This window comes from Podarcis bocagei (assembly GCF_964188305.1).
Source record: "Podarcis bocagei genome assembly, chromosome: W".
In the NCBI taxonomy this organism is placed as follows: Eukaryota; Metazoa; Chordata; class Lepidosauria; order Squamata; family Lacertidae; genus Podarcis; species Podarcis bocagei.
In genome coordinates, this window is record NC_138131.1 from 65,142,953 (window position 1) to 65,161,717 (window position 18,765).

The window sequence follows — 18,765 nt, forward strand, 5'->3', positions numbered from 1 at the left end:
CATTGCTGCTTTTTTCCTGACATATCATATTTTGATATGATTCTTGATCAATCTACACCCCTGCATCCCTGTTCCATTCCTCTCTTCCTCACATGTCACGTACACAGCAGTTGCTTCACCAGGCAGGCATCATGGGCCATAAAGATAGTGGGCAAGTTTCTTTGAAGCAGTTTCTTATATATTAATCTTAGGATGTTAATCTTAGGGCCAGGAAACAGATCTCACATGAAGGTGATAATGATCCGCTGTCCTCCTGGTCATCCTTCTTATCATATGTACTGATTGTTTATTACCTCCGGGGTTGCCATATGCTCTTTGTAGTTCTGTTCTTTGTTTACCCCAGAAATATTTGTGCTTAATTAGTTTTAGTAGTTTAACTTGTCCCCACGTGGGTTTGTGGAAATGCTCAGAAGAAATCTGATTGGTTCTTACGAACACTCTGTAAAAAGTTCTTTTGTGAATAAAACGGCCTGGGCCAGGGGCTGCACATGGACAGGCACAGAGAGAGAGAGAGACGATTTATATGCACCCTTCCCAGAGTCTTGCTGGTTCAAGCCTCTGTGTGTATTCTTATTAATCAGAGTTCAATCCTTCCTTTACTTTGCGAACGCAACAGGAGGGGTAGTAGGGTTGCTGGGTTTAGGGAGTTGACCCGTTTAATAGTGACATTGTATGGAGTTAACAGGAGGGCTTCATAACGGTTTAGACGTGGGTTTGAGAAGTGGTGGCAGCCCCTTAGAGCTAGAAGGGTTGAGACTGCGTGGGGAACGTGTATTGTGATCTTATGTCCCAACACTGTCTCTTGAGCCTTTTGAAGGAGGAGTGCAGTGGCAGCAATGGCTCTCAAGCAACTCACTGCTCCCTTTGCAGTATTGAGTTATAGACTGTAATATGCCACTGGCCTTTCTTGATCTCGGAAGGGCTGGGTAAGAACTCCTGAGGCTACCCCCATTTGTTCATGAATGAATAGGTTGAAAGGGATGCGATAGTCCAGGAGGCCCAAGGCGGGGGCAGATCGTAATTCCCTCTTAAGGCTTTCAAAGGTGTTATAGGCTTCCTCTCCCCAAATCAGTTCATCAGGATGATCTTGGCGGGTCATAGTGGACTGGGGTTTAGTTATTTCGCTGTAGCCGGCAATCCAAGCTTGGCAGAAGCCTGCCATACCAAGGAAGCCTGGCAATTGTCTCTTTGTTTTGGGGAGGGGGATTTTGGTGACTGCCTCTATTCTGTCAGTTGCTAGGCTTTGGGTGCCTATCCCCAGGATATGTCCGAGGTATTTTACTTCCTGCTTGCAGTATTGCAGCTTCTTAGGCAAAATAAAAAAATTCCTTCCAGTAGCACCTTAAAGACCAACTAAGTTAGTTCTTGGTATGAGCTTTCGTGTGCATGCACACTTCTTCAGATACACAGTCACGGTGCTCATTGAAGGAGCTTCTTAGGGGACACCTTGTGTCCTTTATATGCTAGCTCGAGAAGGAGGTGTTTTGTGTCTAATTTACACGCCTCCTCGCTGGTAGAACATATTAAAATGTTATCTACATAGAGCAGATAGGTAGACCAGACAGATGTACATCCTGTAAATCCTGGTGTAATATTGCAGAAAATATAGCGGGTGATTCCGCATAACCCTGGGGTAGTCTGGTCCAGGTTAGTTAACTAGGTCCCCAGGTGAAGGCGAAGAGGAATTGACTCTCAGGGGCTAGAGGGAGACTGAAGAATGCATAGCATAGATCTGCAGCGCTGTACCATGTAGTTCCTGCCAGGAAGGGAATTTAGAAGGGAATTTGGGTTGCCCACCACTGTCTCAGGTCCTGAACAAATTGTTCATTCACCCACAAATAGCAAAGCGAAGTGTAAAAAGGCTAAACAAAGCAAAACAGGTTGTTTTGGGTTCCATCTACATAGAAAGAAGAATCCTCTGTGGGCCTGAGGTGTTTGAGATGGCCTGAGCATTGCTTGCACCTGAAGCAGCTTGCACCTGAAGCAGTCCAGGCAGCTCCGTGGGACACGATTCAAGAGAAGCTCCGCAACCACTACGCGCCAAAGCCATCCAAGATTGCTGCCCGCCATGCGTTTTACCACCGGAACCAGGCAGCGGGGGAGTCAATCAACAACTACACCACCACCCTGCGACAGGCTGCAATGCACTGCAAGTTCTGAGACTTAGACGATGCCCTGATGGATCGATTCGCCTGCGGGGTCCGGGACATCTGTCTGCAACGGTGTCTCCTCGCCAAACCAGACCTCACGCTGCAGAAAGCCATTGAGGAGGCCGTGGCCTCGGAAGCTGCTGATCCTCAAGCCAGCAGCCCACGTCTTGCTAGGAAGCCAGTTCCAGTGCATCATGAAGAGGCCAGCAGTGATGAGGCATCCTCCAGTGAAGACGATGACGTGCACCAGATAAAGCGGGAGCGCAGGAAGTTCCAACAGAAGTCCAAAGGTCAATTGGAATATGCCGGCTGCGGAGGCAACCATTCCCGTGCCAAGTGTCGATTCAGAGATGCCATCTGTCGGAAGTGTTCCAGAAGGGGCCACATTGCTAAGGTCTGCCGATTGGCTCCGTCCGGCACCCCCCCTTCACTGCCTCACAAGTCCAAGTCTTCACTCCAGTCCGCCAAGGAAAGCTGTTTCGCTCTCACCAACTGCCACTGCCCGTCTGGAACCACTATTAGCCAAACCGACTCGCCTACGCGACGCAAGCTAAACGTCACGGTGCTCATTGAAGGAGCTCCATGTGACATGGAGATTGACACTGGGTCTGCCCTGTCCATCGTGTCTTGGAGCACCATCAAAAGACTGGTACCCAGAGTGTCTAAAAGGCAACTCGACTCTCACCGTGTACACCTGAGAGACTACCAGGGAAACAACATTCCCGTGGTAGGCGTTGGCCGGTTCCAGATCACCTTCAAGGATTTTTCAGGCCTGCTCTGACTGGTGGTGGTCGAAGGTCAGCGGCCAAGCCTCCTAGGGCTAGACTGGTTTGATGGAAGTCACCAGCATCAACCGCATCTCTAACGCAGAGACTGAGGATCTGGTCAAAGACTTTGCTGAGGTTTTTGACGGCACTTGGGGCAATATACAGGTACGCCCATCTCCTTTAGCCTTGATCCACAAGTCGCCCCCATCAAGCTAAAGCCACGCCGGGTTCCCTTTGCTCTCAAGGCTAAGGTGGATGAACAATTGGACAAGCTAATCGCCCAAGGAGTTTTGGAGCCAGTTGACCACGCCAAGTGGGAAACCCCCATCATCACGCCTGTCAAGCCGGATGGGTTGGTGAGAATCTGTGCCGACTACAAGTGCACAATCAACAAGGCACTTCAGCAGCACGCTTACCCGGTTCCTATTGTTCAACACCTGCTGCGTTCCTTGGATGAGGGTAAGGTCTTTGCTAAGCTGAACCTTGCCCAAGCCCATCAACAACTGCCCGTCGATGATGCCACCGCTGAAGCCCCGACAATCGTCACCCACCGAGGGGCATTCTGTTGCCGCCGTTTGTAGTTCGGAGTAAATGTGGCTCCTGGGATCTTCCAAAGCCTTATGGAGCGTCTCCTGCAAGGGCTTCCGGGCATGGTACCATATTTTGATGATGTCTTGGTGTCCGCAGACTCACACCAGCAGCTGTTCGAGCGCCTCCACACCGTACTGACCAGGTTCCAGGAGGCCGCGCTCAAGGTAAAGAGGGAGAAGTGCCAGATCGCCGTTCGCAGGGCAGCAGTTGAAGGAAGAGCAAAAAGGGTTTTCTTGTGTGTGTGTGTTTCTTTGTGGCTGATTAGCTGTTCTCCCTGTGCAAAGGTCAGAGGGGGCAGGGTTTCTGTTGAGGCAGGTGATTAGCTGTGGGAAAAGCTTATCAGAGCTTGCAGGGCAGCAGCGCGCGCAGTTTGATCCATCGTGTAGATTTAGGGGAGCTAGTCTCAAACGTTCGTTGGGGGAGACCTAGGGTTTTTTTTGTGGGAGGAGTTATTTGTCCTGTCTTCACGCTTTTTATGATGGAGGACCGCTGTAGCCACCCCCAATGACACATTCTCAAGATGGAGGGGGAGGGAACAGCTGCAGTCGCCTGCGGTTCCTGCGCAATGTTTGCCATCTTGCCAAAGGTTGCAGGCAGCTTTACCTGTAGCAATTGCATGTTGATTGCCCTCTTAAAAGACAAAGTCCAGCAACTGGAAGAACGTGTAGCTACGCTCCAAAGAATTAGAGAGCTGGAGCTCTTCTTGGAAGCAACAGAGCACACCGTCTCCACCAAGGAGGAGACAGGGGACTCCCCTGAGAAGGAGGCTAGTTCACCAACACAGGAGCCAGATATATGGAGAAACGTGACTCAAAGAAGTAGGAGGCCCAGGGTTCGCTCTGATTGTTTAGAAATACACAATCGCTTTGAGGTCCTCTCCCCTAGCATGGAAGACGAAGAGCAGACTCCATTTGAGGATCTCTCCCTCATTACAGTCGATCAGGTATATGAAGACGAGCAGCAAAGTCAGTCCTCAGGGAATGTGCAGGCGACCTTGGAACGGACAGCTCACGGAAGAACCCCGACCAAACCTAAGAGGAGGCGTGTAGTGGTGATAGGGGATTCCCTACTGAGGGGAACAGAAGCAGTGATCTGTAGGCCTGACAAGATGTCTCGGGAAGTGTGCTGACTCCCCGGGGCTAAGATCCAAGATGTAACTGAACGACTGCAAGGAATCATAAAACCCACTGACAAATACCCCTTCCTCTTGGTTCATGTGGGAACCAATGACACTGCAAGCAATAGCCTCCAGAAGATCAAAAGAGACTACGAGGCCCTCGGCAGGAAATTGAAGCAACTAAATGCACAAATTGTCATCTCATCTGTCCTCCCAGTTGAACGACGTGGCCCAGGGAGAGAGGGGAAAATAGTGGAAGTGAACAGCTGGCTTCGCAAATGGTGTAAACAGGAACGGTTTGGATTCTTAGATCACGGACTGCAGTTTCTTGAAGATTGACTTCTGGCAAGTGATGGGCTGCACCTCACAACGGTTGGGAGAAATGTTTTTGCCAAGAATCTCAGAAACCTCATCAGGAGGGCTTTAAACTGACTAATGTGGGGGAGGGAGACAGTGCTCCTGAAGGTAGGAGTCTATCAATTGATGAAGATGATCATCCAAATGTCATAGACCAAATGGAGCAAACAGCACGCAGACCTAGTGGTGGGAGGAAAAAATCCTTAAATAAGAGACACGGGGGAATGATTAATGGACTTCAATGTCTGTACACTAATGCGCAAAGCATGGGAAATAAACAAGATGAGCTTGAGCTCTTGGTACAGCAAACTAAATATGACATAATAGGCACCACTGAAACCTGGTGGGATAAGTCCCACGATTGGAATGTAATAATGGGGGGATACAATCTATTTCAGAGAAACAGACCAGACAAGAAAGGAGGAGGAGTGGCGTTATATGTCAGGGATGTGTATACCTGTGAAGAGATCCAAGATTTAGAACCTCAAAGCCAAAGTGAGAGCATTTGGGTCAAAATTAAGGGAGAGAAGAATAACAGGGACCTCATTGTGGGAGTTTACTATAGATCCCCAAGCCAAACGGAGGACATAGATGATGCCTTCCTGGAACAGATGGCCAAGCATGCAAAAGGAAGGGAGATAGTAGTAATGGGGGACTTCAATTACCCACATATTTGTTGGATGACAAATAACATATTTGCTGGCAGGAGACAAACTGTAGCAGAACAGAAATGGTGCTGCATGCAACAAATAAGAGGTTAGGATAGAAAACGATACCTAAGCAGCCCAGTCTCACTCTCCCTTTCATACATTGAATCACCTGGGTATGGAGGGGGAAGGGATGCACAGAGCTCATAAACATAATCAATGTAGCCTACATTTATCAATTGAGAGCATAATGAATGTGGTTTGATGGCATGTTAGAAGGTACATTAGTCATCCCAAGCTGACAAAATCCAAAACTGCGATCTAAATTGGATTTATTTATTTACTTACTTACGCAAAGCAAGTAACATGTAAACAAGTTACATAGACTGCCCTATAAATTCACTCTTTGGAAGGCTCTTCAATATACACTGGTAAAACACAATATTAAAAACAGCTCTCTCATTTTGCATTTCATTCTCAGTGTAAATAGAATAGTAGCAAGGAAAATAAATATTTATGGAGCTTTGTAAAAAAAAAAAAGGTAATACTTATAAAATTATAAAACTATTTCTTATATGAGCAAAAAGAGCATCTTAGCCTTCTTCCCAATAATCTTCTGTAACAGAAAGCGAATTAAGTGGTGGGGTGAGAAACACTTCACTAGTAATGCACACTGGAAGGAGGAAGGATAGAGAAAGGATTTTGCCAAGAACCAAGGCAGACCCCTGTCTCACAAAGGAGGGCTATCTAGTCCCCCTCCCCAATTACCTGACCCTGGCATAGCCCAAACGTGTTCAAAGTTCATCAGAATCTCTCCCTCTGAAACAAGCTATTTACACCTGCTTCCTGACACTGTGTCACAATGGAATTATTTGGAGGTGGGTCTACCCAAAGGGGCAAGTCACCTCTGTGGCCTGTGAGTCCACCCTCACTCTTTGAGTAAACAAACTGGAGGTGTGCCATGAGAATACTCAGAGTGACGAATCCCAAGACTGAACTGTGGGGCTCGCGATAGGCGATCCTTCTCAGCGTGAGAAGAACACACCCCTCTTTCCTGCCCCCCCCCCGGCAGGGGAAAGAGATAGACAGAAACTTATTTACATGCCTTTATTTCTGTCTTTGCAGCGTTACAGAAAAACACGACTGCTCTCTTCAAACTCCAACAGCCGAGAGACAAACTCCACCTGTACTTCCTGTACAGCTCATATTACACTCTCAGCTAATTCCGGCGCCCTCTGCACTGTGAATTGACTGTCCCTCTGTTTCCCATGGAACAGTCCCAACATTCCCATTATGTTTTGCTTTCAAGCTACCAGCTCGCGGCCGCATTGCTTCTATATCGTAACATACTCCCCCATATGAATCAATGTGCGCTGCGAGCAAAGCGTGATCCAGAGAAGAAAACAAACAGTTGTTATACATATAACACTCCCCTGTTGTTTCAGTTCCACCCTTGGAACTACCCGCCACTGGTTTCCCCAGTGTACCTCTCTGGTAGTCTGACTTCCAAGGAATGAGTGCATCTGCATGACCTTGGCTAGAAACCTTGCAGAAACAGCAGTCTTGTGTCTTGTGCCTTATCCCTTTCTTATCCAGGAAATCCTGAAAATCCTGTAAAAGAAAAACTGGCTTTTCATCTGTGAAAAGACAATCAATGTTAGCATTATGAACATTCTTAACCTTGTCACAAAATTCTTTAAACCTTTCTAAGGCTTCTTGTGGTTTCTGCAATATATATACCCACACATAATGAGAGAAATAATCCACACACACAAGATAATATCTTGCATTGCCTCTAGATGGTGCTAGAGGACCAATCACATCAGCATACACTCGCTGAAAAGCTTTGATTACTTGCGTCGTCTTCTGGACGTTTTTTTTTGGGGGGGGGGAGTTATTTGTCCTGTCTTCAAGCTTTTTATGATGGAGGACCTCTGTAGCCACCCCCAACGACACGATCTCAAGATGGAAGGGGAGGGAACAGCTGCAGTCGCCTGCAATTCCTGCGCAATGTTTGCCATCTTGCCAAAGGTTGCAGGCAGCTTTACCTGCAGTAATTGCATGTTGATTGCCCTTTTAAAAGACAAAGTCCAGCAACTGGAGGAACATGTAGCTACGCTCCAAAGAATTAGAGAGCTGGAGCTCTTCTTGGAAGCAACAGAGCACACCGTCTCCACCAAGGAGGAGACAGGGGACTCCCCCTGAGAAGGAGGCTAGTTCACCAACACAGGAGCCAGATATATGGAGAAACGTGACTCAAAGAAGTAGGAGGCCCAGGGTTCACTCTGATTGTTTAGAAATACACAATCACTTTGAGGTCCTCTCCCCTAGCATGGAAGACGAAGAGCAGACTCCATTTGAGGATCTCTCCCTCATTACAGTCGATCAGGTATATGAAGACGAGGAGCAAAGTCAGTCCTCAGAGAATGTGCAGGATGTTAGGATATTTCCGTTCCACCTTAAAGGGAGCAGGCTTTGGGGAGTCACAGAGTCTGCGCATGTCCTGATCACAGGATGTTTTTGTTGAGATATTCCTTTCGTTTTTGTCAGATGGTCAGAGACGCTGACTGAGAATGGACGTGTTTTCTTTTGTTCTGTTCATGTTCTAAATAAAGTCTGTAAAAATGCTCTTCTGCTCTTCTGCGGTGCAAGCTTTTGACTGTGCTTTCTGCTGAAAGAGGGTGCACCAAGCCCTGGAATGTGGCTAGGAATTCCAAAGGCTTTGTGCCCCTAACTGTTGGATCCATTAGTGTCCATCATGAGCCCCCAAGCCGGAGTTCTGGACGTCCATCGGCCTCCCGTAGTCACGCAGATCCAACAGTTAGGGGCACAAAAGCCTTTGGAAATTCAGGCTGCATTCCTAGGCTGGTGCACCCTCTTTCAGCAGAAAGCACAGTCAAAAGCTTGCACCGCAGAAGAGCAGAAAAGCATAAAGTCTGTAAAAATGCTCTTCTGCTCTTCTGCGGTGCAAGCTTTTGACTGTGCTTTCTGCTGAAAGAGGGTGCACCAAGCCCTGGAATGTGGCTAGGAATTCCAAAGGCTTTGTGCCCCTAACTGTTGGATCTGCGTGACTACGGGAGGCCGATGGAATCTCCGAACTCCGGCTTGGGGGCCGTGATGGACGTTATCTCCCTGGCAGTTTCCCAACAACAAGGTTTCGGGCCCAGATTCATAGCACCTACAGGAGAGTAAAGCTGCAACAGACTGCGTTTGAGGTATGTTGGGGGAAAAGCGAAAGGAAAGGGACGCTTTTCTGTTTTACCTCGCAAGGAGCCTTTGATCTCCGGCAAGGCCTAATTGGCCTGCGAGCTGAGCCAAAAAGGCTTCGTGATTAATGGCTGCCAAGATAAGGAGTCTCTCGAGTTAAAATAGACTCACGGCTAATTGTAAAAGCTGGAATGGAGTTTTTCCACGCTTTTGAAGCTTCAGAGGCCACTCAGTGCCCAAAGGCAAATGCTGAATGCCCTAAGTTGGATGGGCAGAATTATGAAACCTGGGCAAAATGGTGTGAGAGTTTGCTGCGTCAGTTTGGGGTGTGGCATGTCGTTTCTGAGCCCCCTCCGGTTCCTCTGACAGAGAGATGGAAATCGCATGATTCGAAAGCGATAGACGTAATAGTCCTATCCGTATCTCTTGAGGAAATTAAGACGCTGGCTGGCAACACCACTGCACGTGGGATGTGGACTGCTTTGATGAAAGCTCACAAGCCAATAATCCCAGCCCAGAGTTTGACTGCATCGGAGGTCCTAGCTGTTTCCCAGAATGCGAATGAATGTAGGGATGCTGAGGGCACCGGTTGCAAGCTGCAGGGGGAGCTGACCGTCACGTCATCCCAGGCAGCATTCCAGCCTCCAGGGGGAGCCAAGGAGTCGGCAGCTGAGAGCTCTGGTTCTCATGAGAACCAAGGCCATCGCCTTTGCAGAGGCCGGAAAGGCAAAGGTAAACACAGGCAGCCGCCTGCAGATGGCCAGGAGCAGAGGGAGGGTGAAGAGCCCGCGCAAGGGAAAAACAAAGCGTTGTTTGCTGGCTCAGCTTCACCAAAGGCTAAAGGCACGTCTGCTGACCAGAAGCAGGGGGGCAAGCTGCAAAAGCCCACACCAGTAGAAAACAAGGGTTTGCTTGCTGTAAGGACTGCTCCAACAGCCAAAGGCAGCTTTGTTGTTGATTCAGGCTGTACGCGCCACATTTCGAAGGATCGCCATCTCTTTATCTCCTTCAAGCCTCAGGAAGGTGAGATCCACCTGGCTGATGGAAGGACGTTGCAAATTGCAGGAGAAGGGACTGTGAAACTTGCAAGTCTGCACACTACCATCAGTAATGTACTTTTTGTTCCAGGAGCTGCAAGCAACTTGCTGAGCGTCCCACAGCTTACTGGGCGTGGTTTTCAGATTTCCTTCAAGAGGAGCGTCTGTGTCATCAGTAAAGGAAAAGAGGACTATTTGCATGCAAAGTTTATGGATGGTTTGTTCCATATATCTTATGATGACACTGCTGTTGTATCTAAGGCTGATTCTTGTTGTGTTGCACAAACTAACAAAGTTCTTCATGCAGGTTGCATTCACGATGCACATCGAAGATTTGGTCACCTCTCTTGGAAGGCACTGGCCAAGATGCCAGAGGTGGTTGAGGGTTTGAACATCAAACCCTGTAAATTTCACATGAAGTGTGTATCTTGTGCAGAGAACAAGGTGAAGGTTGCTCCAAAAGGCAAGGAGTCTAGCAGGCAGGCTTCCAAACCCTACCAGCTAGTACATGCGGACCTGGTTGGTCCACTTGCGCCCTCTTTAGGAGGAGCAAGGTACTTCATGATTCTGATTGATTCTTTTTCCAGGTACATTCATGTGTATTTGCTCGAACAGAAATCGCAAGCGTTTCCGAAGTTTAAGGCATTCTGTGCTTGGTTGGAGAATGTGCACGGTAAACGTATTTCTTCTTTGTTTACTGATCGGGGCGGGGAGTTCACTTCTCAGCAGTTTGAAGCTTTCCTGACTGAGAAGGGAATCCAGCATGACATGTCAACGCCCAGATCGCCATGGATGAATGGTCTTGCGGAGAGAGCAAATCAAACATTGCTGCAAGGAATAAAAACCTTGTTGCATGATGCCAATCTCCCTGATAAGTTTTGGGGGAGGCTCTGGGGAATTTTGTTTACGCGTTTAATCGCAGATTGTCATCACCCATTGGTTGTACCCCCTATGAGAAGATGTTTGGCAAGAAACCCAACACCAAACACATGAAAATCTTTGGTTCGGACATGTGGGTACGCACACAACAAACCAACAAGCTTGGGAAGCGTGGGGCACATGGTTTGTTCATGGGGTACGAAAAAGGTGCATACAGGGTATGGATGACTGGCTCTAAGTCCATTAAGTTCAGAAGGAGTGTTGAGTACAATCCTAAGTGGGGGGAAAATGTGGGAATTTTCCAGAGTTACCCAGAGGAGGATGAAGGTGATGTCAAGCAAGCAGCTAAAGATGAGAAAGCTGCTGCTGCTGATGATGAGGATGAAGATGATGATGATGATGATGATCAGAGTTCGGATTCCAGTTCAGTGGGCGGCGCTGCTGCTGATGTCAGTGAAAGTGATGACACAGCAGACTACCAGAGCGCAAAGGCCTCAGTCAGACCATCTGATGTGTCTGACAATGAACTGGAAGAACCACTGTTCACCATTGGTCACTTTTCTCCTAAGAAAGAGGAGATGAGTCCAGAAGACTTGCGTCTAGTACATAGGTCTGAAAGGGCGACCAAGGGCAGACCTCCAAAGAGGTATGCTGATGAGTTTGCTAAGACAGCAACTGCTGTTCTTGGTAGCTCAGAGAAGGTATGGGAACCTTCAAGCTTCAAAGAGGTTCAGGAGTTAACCTCTAAAGATGCTGAGCCTTGGCTTAATGCCATGAAGGCTGAAGTTGATTCCTTGAACAGGAACCAAACTTGGGAACTGGTACCGGTAGTCCCAGGAATGAGACTGGTTGGCAGCAAATGGGTCTTCAAGGCCAAGACAGACCAGAATGGCAAGGTAGTCAGACACAAAGCCAGATTGGTCGCCAGAGGTTTTTCACAGGTACCAGGACAGGATTACCACGAGACCTACTCTCCCACAGTCAAATATGAGAGCATTCGGCTAATGCTCAAGATCGCTGCGGAGGAGAAACTGCATGTTACCCATCATGACATTAATACAGCTTTTTTGTACGGGGTTTTGGGGGAGGAGCTGTACATGCTTCCACCTGATGGGATGGAGATACAGAAGGGAATGGTCTGTAAACTGCGGAAATCCTTATATGGTCTCATGCTTCCACCTGATGGGATGGAGATACAGAAGGGAATGGTCTGTAAACTGCGGAAATCCTTATATGGTCTCAAGCAGAGTGCCAGGTGTTGGAACACAAAACTCACTGAGACATTGCTTTCTCTAGGTTTTCACCAGGGCAAAGCTGATCCATGTGTGTTTGTCAAGGAGGAGGGGCAAAACAAACTGTATTGTTTATGTTTTGTTGATGATCTTCTGATGTTTTGGAAGAATCAGGCATTTTACCAAAGCACCCTAGCTCAACTGAAGGAGCACTTTGACATGAAGGATCTTGGTGAGGTATCCAACTATCTTTCTCTGCAGGTGGAGAAGGACCAAGCAGGTAATTTTCTGGTACACCAAACACAGAAAATTGCTGATGTATTAACCAGGTTGAATTTGGTTGATGCAAACCCAGCAGACACACCGATGGTGACAGGTTACCAGGTAGACAGTACTGCTGAAGCGTTTTCTGACACAACGCTATACAGATGCATTCTAGGCAAGCTAAATTTCATTGCCAGATGTTCAAGACCTGACATAGCTGTAAGCTGTAATCTGCTTAGCAGACATGCCAACAATCCTACGGTTCAGGATTGGAAAGCTCTGAAGCGCATAGCCCGCTATTTGAAAGGGACTATGCACTACAGGCTGAGGTTCACCAGTCAGAAGACTGGAGGTCTTGAAATCTTTGCAGATGCAAGTTTTGGAAGTGACACCACGGATGGTACAAGCACTTCTGGAGTATGCTACATGTACAACCACTGCCTGTTTGACTGGTTGTGCAGGAAGCAGACAACAGTGAGCCTAAGTTCCTGTGAAGCAGAACTCAATGCTCTGTCATTTTCACTCATGGATTGTGAATGGTTGATGCAACTGTTTAAGGACATCAGAGTGTCTGTGAAATGTCCTGTACAAGTGTATCAAGACAATAGATCTTGTTTGGCTTTGCTGAACTCGGAGAGTTGCAAGCAGAGAACCAAGTACTTGCAGATTAAGCTACATCGTGCAAGAGAGTGTATTCAGAAAGGACTGATTCGGGTGTCCTACATGGCAGGAAATGAAATTCCTGCTGATCTGTTGTCTAAGGTTGTTAACAAAGAACAACTTAAGGTTTATGTACAAAGGTTGCAATTGGGTGAACCACAGGTACAACAGGTTACACGGAAAGGGGGAGGATGTTAGGATATTTCCGTTCCACCTTAAAGGGAGCAGGCTTTGGGGAGTCACAGAGTCTGCGCATGTCCTGATCACAGGATGTTTTTGTTGAGATATTCCTTTCGTTTTTGTCAGATGGTCAGAGACGCTGACTGAGAATGGACGTGTTTTCTTTTGTTCTGTTCATGTTCTAAATAAAGTCTGTAAAAATGCTCTTCTGCTCTTCTGCGGTGCAAGCTTTTGACTGTGCTTTCTGCTGAAAGAGGGTGCACCAAGCCCTGGAATGTGGCTAGGAATTCCAAAGGCTTTGTGCCCCTAACTGTTGGATCTGCGTGACTACGGGAGGCCGATGGAATCTCCGAACTCCGGCTTGGGGGCCGTGATGGACATTATCTCCCTGGCAGTTTCCCAACACAGGCGACCTTGGAACGGACAGCTCACGGAAGAACCCCGACCAAACCCAAGAGGAGGCGTGTAGTGGTGATAGGGGATTCCCTACTGAGGGGAACAGAAGCAGTGATCTGTGGGCCTGACAAGATGTCTCGGGAAGTGTGCTGTCTCCCCGGGGCTAAGATCCAAGATGTAACTGAACGACTGCAAGGAATCATAAAACCCACTGACAAATACCCCTTCCTCTTGGTTCATGTGGGAACCAATGACACTGCAAGCAATAGCCTCCAGAAGATCAAAAGAGACTACGAGGCTCTCGGCAGGAAATTGAAGCAACTAAATGCACAAATTGTCATCTCGTCTGTCCTCCCAGTTGAACGACGTGGCCCAGGGAGAGAGGGGAAAATAGTGGAAGTGAACAGCTGGCTTCGCAAATGGTGTAAACAGGAACGGTTTGGATTCTTAGATCACGGACTGCAGTTTCTTGAAGATGGACTTCTGGCAAGTGATGGGCTGCACCTCACAACGGTTGGGAGAAATGTTTTGGCCAAAAATCTCAGAAACCTCATCAGGAGGGCTTTAAACTGACTAATGTGGGGGAGGGAGACAGTGCTCCTGAAGGTAGGAGACTATCAATGAATGAAGATGATCATCCAAATGTCATAGACCAAATGGAGCAAACAGCACGTGGACCTAGTGGTGGGAGGAAAAAATCCTTAAATAAGAGACACAGGGGAATGATTAATGGACTTCAATGTCTGTACACTAATGCGCAAAGCATGGGAAATAAACAAGATGAGCTTGAGCTCTTGGTACAGCAAACTAAATATGACATAATAGGCATCACTGAAACCTGGTGGGATAAGTCCCACGATTGGAATGTAATAATGGGGGGATACAATCTATTTCAGAGAAACAGACCAGACAAGAAAGGAGGAGGAGTGGCGTTATATGTCAGGGATGTGTATACCTGTGAAGAGATCCAAGATTTAGATCCTCAAAGCCAAAGTGAGAGCATTTGGGTCAAAATTAAGGGAGAGAAGAATAACAGAGACCTCATTGTGGGAGTTTACTATAGATCCCCAAGCCAAACGGAGGACATAGATGATGCCTTCCTGGAACAGATGGCCAAGCATGCAAAAGGAAGGGAGATAGTAGTAATGGGGGACTTCAATTACCCGGATATTTGTTGGACGTCAAACTCAGCCAAGAGCATAAGGTCAAACAGATTCCTCACTGGCCTTGCAGACAACTTCATTGTCCAGAAAGTGGGAGAAGCAACAAGAGGAACAGCCATTTTAGATCTGGTCCTAACCAATGTTGATGACCTGGTTAGTGGGGTAGATGTGGATGGATCATTAGGCGCGAGTGATCATGCTCTTCTGAAGTTTACTATACAGCGGAAAGGAGCAGCCAAGCATACTAGGACTCAATTTCTTGACTTTAAGAAAGCCGACTTCATAAAACTTAGGGAAGTGCTGGGTGAGATCTCATGGACAGCAATACTAAAAGGAAAGGGAGTTCATGATGGCTGGGAGTTTGTTAAGAGGGAGATAGTAAAAGCACAACGTCAGGCAATACCAATGAGACGGAAACATGGAAGGTGCCTAAAGAAGCCAGGGTGGCTATCAAAAGAACTTTTAACTGAATTAAGATTAAAAAAGCATGTGTACAAAAAATGGAAAAGGGGGGAAACCACCAAAGAGGAATTCAAACAAATAGCCAGCACGTGTAGACACAAAGTCAGAAAAGCTAAAGCACAGAATGAACTCAGGCTTGCTAGAGAGGTTAAAAGCAACAAAAAAGGCTTTTATGGGTATGTTCGTAGCAAAAGGAAGAACAAAGAAACAATGGGGTCACTCAGAGGAGAAGATGGTGAAATGCAAACAGGGGACACAGAAAGGGCTGAACTCCTCAATGCCTTCTTTGCCTCAGTCTTCTCCGATAAAGAAAACAATGCCCGACCTGAAGAATTTGGAGCAAATGATTCAGCAAAGGAAACACAGCCCAGAATAACTAAGGAGATAGTACAAGAATACTTGGCTAGTTTAGATGTATTCAAGTCTCCAGGGCCAGATGAACTGCATCCAAGAGTATTAAAAGAACTAGCAGATGTGATCTCAGAACCACTGGCAGTCATCTTTGAGAATTCCTGGAGAACAGGCGAAGTCCCGGCAGACTGGAGGAGGGCAAATGTTGTCCCTATTTTCAAAAAGGGGAAAAGAGAGGACCCAAATAATTACCGCCCAGTCAGTCTGACATCAATAGCAGGGAAGATTCTGGAGCAGATCATTAAGCAAACAGTCTGTGAGCACCTAGAAAGGAATGCTGTGATCACCAATAGTCAGCATGGATTTCTGAAAAATAAGTCATGTCAGACTAACCTGATCTCGTTTTTTGACAGAATTACAAGCCTGGTAGATGAAGGGAACGCAGTGGATGTAGCCTACCTTGATTTCAGCAAGGCATTTGACAAGGTGCCCCATGATATTCTTGTAAAGAAGCTGGTAAAATGCGGTCTTGACTATGCTACCACTCAGTGGATTTGTAACTGGCTGACTGACCGAACCCAAAGGGTGCTCATCAATGGTTCCTCTTCATCCTGGAGAAGAGTGACTAGTGGGGTGCCACAGGGTTCTGTCTTGGGCCCGGTCTTATTCAACATCTTTATCAACGACTTGGATGATGGACTCAAGGGCATCCTGATCAAATTTGCAGATGACACCAAACTGGGAGGGGTGGCTAACACCCCAGAGGACAGGATCACACTTCAAAACGACCTTGACAGATTAGAGAACTGGGCAAAAACAAACAAGATGAATTTTAACAGGGAGAAATGTAAAGTATTGCACTTGGGCAAAAAAAATGAGAGGCACAAATACAAGATGGGTGACACCTGGCTTGAGAGCAGTACATGTGAAAAGGATCTAGGAGTCTTGGTTGACCACAAACTTGACATGAGCCAACAGTGTGACGCGGCAGCTAAAAAAGCCAATGCAATTCTGGGCTGCATCAATAGGAGTATAGCATCTAGATCAAGGGAAGTAATAATGCCACTGTATTCTGCTCTGGTCAGACCTCACCTGGAGTACTGTGTCCAGTTCTGGGCACCACAATTCAAGAAGGACACTGACAAACTGGAACGTGTCCAGAGGAGGGCAACCAAAATGGTCAAAGGCCTGGAAACGATGCCTTATGAGGAACGGCTAAGGGAGCTGGGCATGTTTAGCCTGGAGAAGAGGAGGTTAAGGGGTGATATGATAGCCATGTTCAAATATATAAAAGGATGTCACATAGAGGAGGGAGAAAGGTTGTTTTCTGCTGCTCCAGAGAAGCGGACACGGAGCAATGGATCCAAACTACAAGAAAGAAGATTCCACCTAAACATTAGGAAGAACTTCCTGACAGTAAGAGCTGTTCGACAGTGGAATTTGCTGCCAAGGAGTGTGGTGGAGTCTCCTTCTTTGGAGGTCTTTAAGCAGAGGCTTGACAACCATATGTCAGGAGTGCTCTGATGGTGTTTCCTGCTTGGCAGGGGGTTGGACTCGATGGCCCTTGTGGTCTCTTCCAATGTTACCATAAAGCACCAATGCTGCAGCAAGCAAAGGCTCCAGCAGCTCAGTCAGCTGCTTGTGGCTGGAAAGCCAGACAGGATGTTTGTGACTGTTGCCATGGAAGCAAAGGGGCAGTCCACTGAGCACCGGATGTTAGCTCAGTGTGTGTGTCATATGACCTGTACTGGAAGTACATGGGTGGAGTTTCTTCTTGCTGTTGTCGAGTGCAGACGTGTTTCTCTGTACGGATATGAGAGACAGAAATAAAAGATGTAAATAGTTTTCTGTCTGCTTCTTTCCCCTCCTGGGGGACACCAAAGGGGAGAGAGGGAGATCAGTGTGTTCCTCTCACACATCTGAGATGAATCGCCGGGACCTCGCCTGCTTATCAGCAGAGTGGAGACGCGGGGAGGTCGACAGGAATATCTGCCGGTGCCTACGCTGTGGCACATTCCTCTGACCCGAGCAGAATTCCAACATCCAACTCTATGATTCTATGATTCTATGATTCTATGATTCTACACACCTGCGAAAGAAATCATGTTAGATTCAGATGCATTACAATTTATGCAATCATTTTGATTAAAAGTCAACAAATACAGCCCATCTTTCTCTCTGGCAGAAAGATACAGCTCTCCATCTTTGAAGATTTTGCAGCTTTCTCTATCATAGGACAAAGTCAGTCCTTTCTTTGTGATCTGCGAAACACTCAGCAGATTGAACTTTACATCAGGAACCAAATACACATTGTTTATAGTCAAGTTCAGACTTTCAAGATGCACAGTTCCAAACCCGGTCGCTTTCAGCTCCTGGCCATTGGCCTGTTTCACAGTGAAGCTTTGCTTCTTAAATGTTGAAAACAGATCTCTGTGCGATGTCATGTGCTGTGTGCATCCCGTGTCAAGAACAAAAGCGTTCTCCGTTGAAAATGCGGCTTTTGTTGACAGCAATGCTTTTGCAGGTTTCTTTCTTTTTTTAAAAAAAAAATTATTAGAGTTTCCATTTTTTACAAACAAAAAGAAAAAAGAACAAAAAAACCCAAAACACATAAATTTCACAGCTTATTTTCTCATAACATCTTTCCCCGACCTCCTCATACCTCCCCTTCTTGTATATCCAATTCAGATTATTCATACAGCAAATCCTTATCTCAAAGCATTACAGCTTAAAAAGAAAAAGAAGAAAAAAAACCTTATTTTCTTAGATTATTATAACTTTGAATAATAGAAAACCATTTTATCAAATTCCTTTTACCATTACAGCTGAAAACCGCTTAATTTCAATCCAACATCATTCAACATTCCTTAATTTTGCAATAGTTTTGTAAATAGTCCTTAAATTTTTCCCAATCTTCCTCTGCCGACTCTTCTCCCTGGTCACGGATTCTGCCAGCCATTTCTGCCAGTCCCATACAGTCAATCAGCTTCATCTGCCATTCTCCCAAAGTGGGCAAATCTTGCGTCTTCTAATACTTTGCAATAAGTATTCTTGCTGCTGTCGTTGCATACATAAAAAAAGTTCTGTCCTTCTTTGGCACCAATTGGCCAGGAGAAAGGCCTCTGGTTTTTTCAGGAAGGTATACTTAAATACCTTTTTCAGTTCATTATATATCATCTCCCAGAAAGCCTTAATCTTTGGGCACGTCCACCAAAGGTGAAAGAATGTACCTTCCATTTCTTTACATTTCCAACATTTGTTATCGGGCAAATGATAGATAGATTTTTGCGAGCTTGACTGGGGTC